Source organism: Chiroxiphia lanceolata, chromosome 5 (genome assembly GCF_009829145.1).
Source record: "Chiroxiphia lanceolata isolate bChiLan1 chromosome 5, bChiLan1.pri, whole genome shotgun sequence".
Lineage (NCBI taxonomy): Eukaryota > Metazoa > Chordata > Aves > Passeriformes > Pipridae > Chiroxiphia > Chiroxiphia lanceolata.
Window position 1 is genome coordinate 7,898,246 of NC_045641.1, and position 12,158 is coordinate 7,910,403.

Below are 12,158 nucleotides of genomic sequence, written 5' to 3' on the forward strand. Positions count from 1 at the left end.
AATCAGGGTGCTGGAGTGTAGGAAGTTTGCTTGTTGTGATAGGATTGCAAATGGTAGAAGTTCCATTTCTTCAGTCTGTAAACTGTTCCTTTCATTGATCACTGCTCAGGTCAGTAGCAGCTCTCAGGTGTATCCCATTCCTTGTTCCCTGTTGCGATTTTCCTGTGTTCCTCTTCCCAACCTTTCCCCTCTTCATGCCAGCAACCTCTTTCTCCCAAGTTATCTGTATACTGCAAGACACTTTAGATGCCCCTAATATTTCAGTGGCAGGATTTTTTCCTTTCATTTTACCCGACTGTGCTGATAATGGAGAAGAGACTCTTCTGGGGGTCAGCCCTACCATGGCTGGCTGCTGAGAACAGCAATGACAATAAAATCCCAACTTTGTCTCTGTGATTTTGTTATTCTTGGCATGGATAAGTTGGTCCCATGCAGACACAGTGAAGCAATGCAACTTCCTGCTTTATTATGTGGGATTATTCTGGATAGCACTAGAAACACTGAGAGGCTCAAGCCTTCTAAGCGTGGAAAGACTCTTTAAAGGCTTCAGCTCCTGGTGTTTAAGAAGGTTTCCCTCAGCATGTGTAAGTGGTGATTATGTTGAAGGGCTGGTAACAGCCCAGCTTCAGGACATTCTCAGAGGTTTAGCAAAAATCTCAATCACATGACTCGTGTGCTCACTCTCAGTGTCCTGACATAAAAAACTGCAATTGCTTATCAAGGAAAAGCTTGCTGGAACTTTTTCTAAATGGCAAAGCAGCAGTCCTTCCATCTCCACTTGTCCACTTGTACCTTTTACACAATTCCTGTCTGAAACTTTCTCACCCTTATCCCACTCTCAGCTCACCTTAAACTGAGTGTCAAGTGGAAAACACCCTACATTTCCATTCACCTGGGGCTTGAGGCAGCCACATGATGGGAAATGTTTGACAAATTTAGCAACAGGCACCACAGTCAGAGAAAACTTGTACATTTTTCAAGCTCAATTCAAGAATTTGTGCCAACATCCAGTAGAGTCAACGTGAGACTTTGGTGTGGTTCACTGGTTCATTGAGTCAGGGGTATTATAGACTTGAACTGTGAGTTCTCTTGTACCAACAGACTGTTTTGAGCTAGGACTGTAATCATAAGGAATAAAACACTGTGCAATGCAATGGCCAAATTAAGTACCAGTGAAAGAAGCTCCATTTGTGTCAATCATAGTTATCTTGTTAGTGGATCTGTCCCATTGTTAACGTTAAAACCTTTTTGTTCTCTTGTTCCAGCTATTCAGAATTATTCATTCATCCTGAATGAATATCTTCTGCTTAAACTGAATCTTAGGAGCTTATTTAGAACCACTTAAGATCTTAAATTAAATATGAGTGTAATGTGGGGAGGCACAGAAATGAAAGAACCATAATTTTTCAAGTGGAAAATTAAATTTCATCTTATTTGATGCATCTAGTACAAAGTTTATGGAATTTGAGTAGGTATACTGAGAAAGTCAGAGAGCTTTGGTAGACATCTGCATGTGATAGATATCCGGGTCTTATGGACACATCTCTTCTCAATGTCTGGAGCAGCATCTGCCTTGTTCACACATGTGCAAGTGAACAAACCAGTTTTGCCAGATGCATGCTGGTGCCCCTGAGTGACTGCTGCAAGAGAGGCCAGGTCCTCATCATGACCATGTTGAGTACATGGACCACATTAACATGACTATTGGTGGTCCATAGGAATATACCAATTGAGAAATTTAATTTCTGATAGAAGGTACAAACTTTGTTCATTGATACTTAAAGGACAGCAGGACCGACCTACGAATTTGTTCCTGTTTTTCTGTTGCATCTCAGGACCCACAGGGAAGAAATTAAATACTCATCATCTGGCCAGTATGGAAGCTCAGAGCTTTGATGCTTTCAGCTGTTAAGCTTGCTGTTTCATAGAACCTATTTTCCACTCCTTGATCTGCTGCCCAAATCAATGTGCTGATGGTTGGTTGGGAGCAATACAGTTCCAGACAGGGTTAGCAATTTATAAAATTTCCGCCGGCCTAAGCATAGCAGTGAGCATATATGTGAATGCATGCATGTGGTCTTTCTGGCTGCTTTCAGCATTTGGTGAACAATTACAGGAGAGCATTAGCTGTGCTTCAGTGCACACTGTGAGTCTAAACTAATGTCATGATCTTCACTTGGGAACTGACAGCATCACTGATGGCTCAGCAAGGCAACAGGGAAGTAAACCTGCAACACACCTCATTTTCTTTAGGGTACTTCGCTATTTTGAACACCTAACCCTTAAATTCAGAAATATTTTTTTTCATGGAGTTGTGAGCAGGTCTCTCTTTTTCAGTAGCTGAACAGATAAACAAGAATATTTTGTATTTCTCCACCACTACAAATCCCTTTGTGGCAGGGGATAATGCCATACCTGTATTTTACCAATGAGAAGCTGTGGAGAAAACAAAGTATGGCATGAATTAATGGCAGAAGAAGCAAAGATCACTTCATTCCCGGTGCCAGGATAGAACTCTGAGATCACCAATATCTAAGAACAATGAAGAGAACAAGAAGCTCAAGGCAGTGTGGTATTACCTTCAGTACAGCCCAGTCCACAAACAAGAAGAAATGGTTCCTGTTGTAAGACTGATATAGCTGCAAAAGGTAGACACCATTTAGGTTAGCAAAACACTTTTTCAGGTCTTCATTATCCAGAGTTTACTTATTTCTCCTCAAAAACATTAACTGAACTCCCATTTCTCTTTACCAATGTTGCCTCACTTAAACTAGACAACTAGGCCACAGAGCTTTACAAATCTATTTATTCATGAAGGTAATGAATTTAAATGGGGAAATGCATTGACTGCAACAGAACCAAGAGAAAAGAACTCTGCAATAATAGGTCAGAACAGCTTAAAGTGCCCTGAATGCCCATCGTTGATGAGAAGGAGAGAACCCTGGAATTTTGTATGAAGGTGTCCTTCAGCACTTTTTGACTGTATGACAATCATCTAATTTAGATAGTGACTTACCTAAATTTCAGGAAAACTCATGCACATCACATTTTTCCTGCAATTGGCTCATAAAGCACATGAGTTATTTTTTCAAGAGACTTTGGACTCATAATATAACATGTAAAATCCTCTTCTATTTGTTGGAAAGGCTCCAGTCTAGTAAGTAAAACAGGGCACTGAAAGTTGGTTCCAGTCTCATCTCTGCCTTTGGCTCACCTCTTTGTACCTATAGAAGATAGAGATAATATTACTTTCTGACCTTGCAGTTGCGTCCTAAGAATTCATACTTGTAATGCATTACATGCTCCTCCAGTGAATGGCAGTCTGGTCAATGAGTACACTCCGTTCTTCTTTGCATGGAGGTAAATTAGATGTGGCTCTGATAGCAGCAGAAATCTGGCCCCATTGGATAGCGACAGGAATCCCATGTTCTCCAGGCTTTAGACAGATCCATTCAGCTGGCACCATGCCTCAGACCTAATTTCAATGTTGTGACATATCTTGCCAGCAAAGATTTTTTTCTGGGTTGTGAGACAGTATGTTGACAGGTAAAGCAAGAACTAGGGGCACTCACTCTGGTCAAACAGGAGATCTCCTCTGGAGAATTACATTACCAGCTCCCTCGGAAAGGAATGATGGCAGAACAGTTAATAAGGCCTGTGGGATCATCTCTCCTGCTACCACAAAGAGAAAAAATCTTAAGCTAGCCATCTTCCCAGGGCTTCCTCTATTTTCTGGGCACATGTAAATTCCTTAGGAAAATCCCATGGGATTTTCAGAGCATCTGGGTTTGGCTCCTGCTCCAAAGTGCTTTCTGGAAAGCCTTTCTAATGGCAGTGGGGAAGTGTAGGGAAGCCAGCTGAAATATGAGGGTGTCAATAACGTCCACTGAGTCTGAAGTGCCTCGGGACAGAGCTGCTGGTGTAGACAGACAGCCTGTAGGCAACAGTGCTTGGCTGACACTACTTTCTGAGGCCAGCCTTCATCGTACAGCCATCAGCAGGATGTTGCTGGGAACTCCTCCTCACTGTACTGAAAATAGCCAGTCTATATCTTGGCTTGCAGCCCACAGTGAGCTGGGGGATCTGGACAGAGAGGAAGTCCTCTCCCCAGACAATCCATGACAAGCATCAACTAAAACCTCATCACACACCAGTCTGGCGAGCCCCAGTTATTATTAGCATTAATTATTCATATATTTCCACTTTATTTAGTAACTGACTTACAACTATGCATATTACTGTCTCCTTACTCCAGCACTTACACAGGCTTAAAGGGCAGATGATAAATATATTTCATACTTCCTCAAATGCAAATGTTTTTGTTTGTATTTTGATGTTTACTTGCTTGACTGGAGCATTCCACTTGAGCCTCATACCCTAGTTAGTTACAACAGATTGCAAAGTGGGATTCATGCCTGGGTAAAGATAGTTAGCTTGCTTTGCAACACCAAGATAGGTGCCGGTCTGAAGCACCGTCATGAGGTCAATTAGGTCTAAGACTTTAAATGCCAGAAGATTTACAATTCCATATTGACAACCCCTCTGCTCCTCTTCATCTTTTCCCCAGCAATAAGACTCATTTAAATCTTTAAAATATGGGAAGCAGAAAAGGAGTGATTAATTTTACTCACACAACAGCATTCACACTTGTAAGGTTTTGACAGCTTTCCTAAACCCAAAGGAATTCGGATAGCTAGAGCAAACGAATGTGCACGAATACTTGCATTGAAAGGATGTAGTTTTCAGGGCTGAACACATATTTTTTTTTTCCTGCAGGAAGCTGACAACGATGAGAGTATGTAGGATGCTTTACTACCACATTCACGTGATGCTACATAATTCCCCCCCCCATCTTGTTCAGCATATTTTCTTTGTGTTTCTTAAATCAATAGAACTGCAGTGAGTCAAGAGATTATTTCAATATTTCATAGGATGATCTGCCCTTACCACCATACTTAGTACCTATTGTTTTTGGTGAGGCAAATAAAATCTTTAAATGTTAGATTTGCTACTTAGAGGGAAGATGACTGTGTGTTTTGGGGGATAAGGAATTAAACTGCAGAAAGCTAAACATATATGCGTGAAGCTGAATGCTTTTGGAAACAAATTCTGTAGGCTTTTGTTTTTTGTATCACTCTCATGATTTTGGATGGAAAATGTAAAACTTGTGATGAATTCGTAATAGGCCATTACATTTCCATCTGAGACAGAAGGAACGTGCTTACTTCTTCAGGAGGGAAGACAGATGAAGGCAGGCAAGCTGCAGAATAAAACAAGAATTAAGTGATAGCTGCTCAGTGATCATTGTTCTGGTCTATGTCCATTATCTGTCTGGGTGTAGGTAACAAAACACCACATGAATTCAAATAAAACCCATTACTCACACTCACAGACGTGATGATAGGAGTTGCTTGACAGGTCCTACACAGGGAACTCGGATGTAATTGAGCCCGTTGCTGTCTTGATTCTCCTCCAGCAAAATCCTCTACCTGTGCAGGAATATTTTAAGACCTCACTAAATTTGACAGAGTGTTAGGTTTTTTTGCTTATTTGTTTTTTTTATCATTATTTGGTCTCTACAATAACAGATGGTGAAATCTCTCCTGACTAAGCCAAATGCCAGTGATTTTCCTTACAGGATGTCATGCAAAAACATTAACAGCTCAGCTCCTATTAGTACTAGAAACTGATGGTCTTGCTCCAACACCTTTTAAAGTTCCTGTGTCTTTGGATCAGCTCCTTGACATATCTGAATGAGACAGGCAGTCTGCTTTAAACACTCCCTTATTATTCCCAGAGTTTCAGTTGGGCATCCTATTAAACAGATTAAAAATCTCTCCTTAAAGAGCACTTTCTTTTTAAAATGCACAGCTTCCCTTATACAAGAGTGTAAGGTCAGGGCAGTTTGTAGGTAAGTTTAAAATATCCTTTTATTTTTTCCTTCTTGAATGAGGGACTGCTCACTTCTGAGGTGGCCGCTGCTGGTGATTTGTGTTTGCTGGAAGCAAACACTTATAAGATTGCACTTGACAGAGATTAGATAGGTGACAATCAGCTGGGCCAGGCTCGTCTTTCCTTGGTCTTTTCCTGTGTCTCTTCCTGTGCCATATTGAAGGAATATGGTTTAATGGCTATAAAGGGATACTTAGATTTAATTCATGCTCCTAAAGCTGTCCTAATTGACTCTTTTCTCTCATCATGGTTAACTTATCAGCTGCTGATCATGAAATCTCAACTGAATTCACACTTCCATGTCAAGTGTGCCTGCAGTAACATTTCTCCCTCCCTATAAGGGGAGGGAGTATCACCATATTCCCCACTGGTGATACGAAACACATTGGAGTACTTTTATCACATTGATGGGGCTGTGAGAATAAGTTTGACTATATTTATAAAGTCCATAAATTTAGATTTTCTTCTATCCATATCTACCTGCATTTCATGCTCTAATTCTTATTTTCAAGCATATGTATCTATTCATGATCACTTTTTATTATGAAATTTCCTTTTGATTTATGCATCAAAAGATTGTAGAAGAGACATTGCACAGAACACAACTGTGAAATGAATGAATTGAGGAGTACATAGATATCTCAAAATTGCAAAACAGTGTCAGCAATTGGCTGCTAATTGTGGGGAGTGTGGCCGAGGAAATGAGTTGATAAATGTGTTTGAGAAGCACCTGTAACAAAAGTCCTAAGCCATGGGCTTTTGTTTTACTGTGCTCAATGTGTCACTTGCACATGCACAGAGCAAAAATCTAGAAGAGAACCCCTAGAAGAGAAGCCAGCTCTGTGCAGGACGTGCCTCAGTCTAGTGAGAAGGGTTGGGTTAGTCCTGGTATGCTTTCCTCAGAGCTGTACAGAGATGGATGGAGGTGCTTCTGCATCGCTGTAAATCATGGCATTGATCCTTTTCTTCACATATTCCCTCCAAAAAGCTTGCATATGCTTCACTTGTGTCCTCAGACACCGTCAGAGGAGGAAGAAGTATTGGTGGTCCCAAAACAAAGAGTGTTTTACTTGTTGGAACTCTGTTCTGAACATATCCCAAACTGGGGACCAGATTTGAGTCTTTCCTTTACACTTAAAGAGAATGGGACAGAAGTGCTTCTCCTTCCCTTCCTGGTTCCTCTGATGAAGTGCCTGAATTTGTGCCAAATATTGTATTTTAAGCAATGTGGTGTCCTAAAGAGGCAAACCACTCACTACAGTAGGCTTTATACATGTGCCAAGAGTCCTTCCTTCTTCATCTCTGGGACTGTCTGTGTTGGATAACAGTCAATAGATGGTAATAGACGCTGAGTGACACAGTAGCAATGGGGACAAGATGCCTGCCAACCTGATACAGCCCTAGTTATGCACAGATGTTCATGAGTTTGGGCTTTCATTACTCTAGGCCCCTTTCTAAGTTCTGAATTTATCCACTTTGGCATTTTCGTTGAGAGATGAGACAGCAAAGGCAGAGGAAAGAAAGTGATTCCTATTAAATGTCTTTAAGGAGAGTTAATTTCTCTTGACTGATATCCATGGAGTTTTCATATTAATTCAGAAGGAAATCATGCTCAGCAATTGTCATTACCTCCCAGAGAAGTGCTGCTTCTCTTTGGAGGTATATCTGACACATATTGTGTCAAAACTCACTGTCTCTCACACATGACATCTGAGAGCTGAAATGATTTGAGATGCTCCAGTTAAAAGAATTGGGAACCAAATTCCCAGGGGCTGTGGACAGTTTCTGTACATAAAGGAGATTTTTCAGAAGCATTCACAATCATTTTACATGCTCTCATAGAGTTAATTCTGCATTCTCTTAATCACCCAGATAATTCTTCACTACATCTGATCCAGTTTGGCTGAAATTATCTTAGCAAATAGGGTGGACCTTGGATCACTCTCTGGTCTGGATACCATCTGGCAGAGCTGTGCTGTGCCCTTACAATGAATATCTCTGGAGCTCCAGAATTCCAAGGTCTTATCCCAGGGGTCTGATGTGAATACTGTTGGGGGTAAGACAGTCTCCAGCCCCTTCCCAGGAGTTGTCTTGGGAGAATTATCTTGGTCAAACTCCATGGCTAGAGACTGTCTTAGCAATTAAGTGATATGACCATAGTCTGGTGTCTGTATATGACCATAGTCTGGTGTCTGTTAGTGTTTAAGAGCTGTAGTTGCAATCTTTGAGCTCCTCTGTCATGAGTGCAGATGATCAGAACTGTGCACAGTCCTTCAGAAGAGGAGCTGTACAATTATCATGTCAATAGCTATGTCTTGTCTTATAAACTAAATTCCTGTGGGACTGTCCTGATACAATGAGAGCATTAGGCCCACAGTTGTGGCCACCCATCCATCTACCCTCCCTCAGCCTCTGGAAAAGGGGACCCACATTGAGAATGGAAATGGTTAATGGTCCCCATTATGTCCTAAGTCCCAACACACATGTAGGAATTATTTGGGACAGTGTCACGTCCCAAAAGAACTCCATGACTCAGGTCAGAAGTATTCCAGGGATCATTCCTGCAATTTCTCAGTATGGGCAATCAGAATTATATTGTCAAGGACTTTTCCCTGGCACTATTTAGCTCATTAGTAATACACAGAGACAGTCCTCACCACGTCTGCTAGAGAAATCTTGCCTGATGCATCCTAGCGCTCAATTTGCTTTGCTAAAGCTGCATCAAGATTGTCTCTGGGCATCCTCTCCTGGATAAAAGAAAATTGAGTGTCTCTTCCCAAAAGGTCTCAAGTACAAGCTTTCAGTTGCTAACTGAAATTCCTCATATTTTCCTAAAGTTGAAAGTTCCTTTCTTGAAAACAACAGAGGAGATTACATGGGTGCATGCAGCACCCAGTCAGTGAATGCAACTTCCAGGATACAGATGGAAAGAGTATTTTCTGCAGATGCAAGGCATTGTTGGTGCCATTGCACAGGATACCATTTAAAACTTGTGTATAATCTATGTATTAGTATGAAAGTAATAATTGACTTAGGAAGAGATAAGGAGAAGGACTACTAAAAAGAACAGGGGACTGATGAGACTGTCTTAAGGGAGGAGAGCAATGGGGCTTCACTTATTTAGCTTAGAGAAAAGAAAGCCAAAGTTTTTGACAGCTATCCATAGACACCTCAGGGGTCTGAGTACTCAGAAGGGAGGAGACTGAAAGACACTTCTGGCATGAGAACAAATGACTGTAACGTGGTCCTGAATAAACAGACATGGGAAATTATAAAGAAGTTTCTAAACAGCAGAGGAATGACATTTTGGAAAAGCTTTCTGACAGCAGGAATAACAGTCAAAAAGGCAAAATTTAAGAGGCAGCTGAAGAAATCCAAAGAAGGGATTATATGAACTGATGGCTCATGACAGTTGAAACTGAACTCAGTGACCAAAGAGGTGCCTTCAGGTCCTGTCTCTGATGATCTGAAAAGTATATGAGACCATGTCCCATTGATCTGCAGTGACAGAGAAGGTGGAGATTGGGTCTCAGTCTGTCCAGATCTAAATGAAAGGTGATGTCCTTGAGCAACAGTCCTGCCATCTCAACTAGTAGCAAAAGAGCTCAGGAATAGCTTCTCTGGAGATGCACACAGTAACTTGATTTAGCACAGTTGTGAAAGAATGGACTCAAGGTGTTATTTCTTCTAAATTGTAATATCTTTTCTCCTGGGTATGCTCTAATCATGAGAAATAAATTGACAGATATCTAGGTACAAATTTTAAATCCACTAGATCTTAAATTCAAGAGCTTTTGTATCCAAATGGCTGCTTCATGCCCTAAATTCTCTGAATTGTGCTTAATTCTTGCAGCACATAAGGCATGTAAAAACCACCTACTCACTACTTCAGAGCCATTTTTCTTCATCTAAATGAAATTTCTTTAGTTCCATTCATCTTTACAGCTCATTCAACAGGTCCCTCTGCAGCAGTGAAGGGAAGCATGTTTCAGTGCACTAATCCAGTTCGGAGATGGATTAATTGACTCACAGACCCCTCTGATCACTAGCCAGATGTCTCTCCCCAGCTGGCAAGCCTTACTAATTTTCTTCTTGTTGTTGTTGTTGTTAATTCTGGGTTTCCAGCCAGCGGGGGCCCTTCTCGGCTCAATCAAGGGCACCATGCCCTCTGCTGACATTTTGTATTCTTTGGCCTGCTTTCCCTTGGGCAAAGATATTCAGCTATGAACCTCCTTTCCTGGCTCTTTGTCATCTGGCCTGTGGCCCCCGGAGAGAGCTCTCCTGGTGCAGTTACACTTGGGCATCCAGCACATTGGGCTAGCACAGGGCAATGCTGTGGATATTTTGGGTGGGTGATGGAGGCATATGGGGCCTTCAGGGCCAATTTCAAGAAGTGGTCCAAAATTTCAGATCTCTGCATTTCAGGAAAAAAGAGTTAGAAATATTTCCTTCATCAGGCTGGGTGCTATGAAATGATAATGAGAGAGAACTCTCAAGAATGCTGAGAAGGAGTGCATGTGACTAGACTGGTTAGGACACTAAATTGGGAAGCAATATAACATCAGGGATGGTTTGACGATGGGATATATGTGTGCTCCAGGCTCCACTCCTGATTCTGTCATTGCCCTAATGTCTTGAGCAAGACATTTCACTTCTATTTCTATTTTCTTGTGCCCAACATAACTTAAATGATAATCTTTTTTATTTTTTTAAGACACTTGCAAATGAGCAAGACACTATATAAATTAAGTATCATTGAATATACAGCCATTTATTTTCAGTATGAAGGCTTCTGCAGTGACTTACAGTGATTTGGGTAAAACCATCATGTTGCCAAATGGAAAGGTGTTGATTTGGCCAGACTGTAGAACTTGACTTTCTCTTTCCCAATGTCTTGGGTCATCACTGTGATTACACTGAGTGGAAACTTAATGAACAGGAATTCATCTGGATGGTACAACCTTTATTCATCTCAGCAGTGACTTCCTCAAACACAGGTTATGGGTGGTAAGTGGTCACTGAGGGAGGGCAGAAGTAGGAATATTTGAAGACTTGTACTACTGAACACCAAAACTCTGAAGTTAAGCTATGCATATACATGTCTGAAGCATTCTTATTGTTTCTGAATTATGAAGGTGAAACTCTGGTTTTCTAATTTCTCGCTAATGGGGGTTATTATACCAAACTGTAAAAAAAAATGAATTCCTGGGTTATAGGAATATTCTCCTTTTCCCTTCCCTTCCCTTCCCTTCCCTTCCCTTCCCTTCCCTTCCCTTCCCTTCCCTTCCCTTCCCTTCCCTTCCCTTCCCTTCCCTTCCCTTCCCTTCCCTTCCCTTCCCTTCCCTTCCCTTCCCTTCCCTTCCCTTCCTTCCCTTCCCTTCCCTTCCCTTCCCTTCCCTTCCCTTCCCTTCCCTTCCCTTCCCTTCCCTTCCCTTCCCTTCCCTTCCCTTCCCTTCCCTTCCCTTCCCTTCCCTTCCCTTCCCTTCCCTTCCCTTCCCTTCCCTTCCCTTCCCTTCCCTTCCCTTCCCTTCCCTTCCCTTCCCTTCCCTTCCCTTCCCTTCCCTTCCTTCCTTTTCCACTATAACAAGCTGTCAGAAATTATCTCACCAGAATAGAAAAGAAAAGCAAAGACTTCTCCTTGACTGCAGAGTTGGGCTTTTTTTTTCATTAGAAAAGAAATTGCAAAATATTGTTTTATGACAAGATCAAGAAGAGTGCAGCTTGAGAAAAGTAAGAAGTTCATCTAAAGTATGAACATTAAGAGTTCAGCTGCATTTCTACGGGCCCAACGCTTCCTACTCCAAGTAAAAATGGGGAGGAGGTCACTTTTTCAGCATCAGAGCAGTTGCTTACGATTCATAGGGATGTAAATAAAAAGAAAATCTCACTCTTATAATTTAGCATCTTTGGTTGTTTTTAGCTGAGGTACGTGCCTTGTATAAATCCCACCACAAATTTCTTCCCACATCAGGCATAGCCCTGGGGAAGTTGTTTTACAGGGAAATAAAGGCTTCGACCTTTGATCACTATAACCTGCCTTCTCACAACCCTGAAAACAAGTGTCTAAAAAATTGAAATGTGAGCAACACACACCATCAATATCAATTACTGCGTTGTTAGGTGGTAAATTTTCCCCACAGGGGGTGAGCATTTCACTTGACGTATTTGGCAAAGGGTTTGATTCTCCTTCCCACTGGCAGCAATAT

At 41.5% G+C, this 12,158-nt stretch overlaps 1 protein-coding gene across 5 annotated transcripts in view; it reads right to left on the minus strand.

Annotated features, from left to right (window-relative positions):
- Positions 1–12,158, minus strand: part of GRM3 (glutamate metabotropic receptor 3) — a 104,597-nt gene that overhangs the window by 60,663 nt on the left and 31,776 nt on the right. For 2 of the 5 annotated variants that reach the window (XM_032688596.1, XM_032688597.1), the window contains exon 2: positions 5,381–5,489. The exons of 1 other annotated variant lie outside the window; for it this stretch is intronic. The gene's annotated coding sequence lies outside the window, so the exon portion shown is untranslated. The remainder of the gene's footprint in view (positions 1–5,380; positions 5,490–12,158) is intronic. 2 more of the 5 variants (XM_032688600.1, XM_032688599.1) reach the window with 2 other exon arrangements.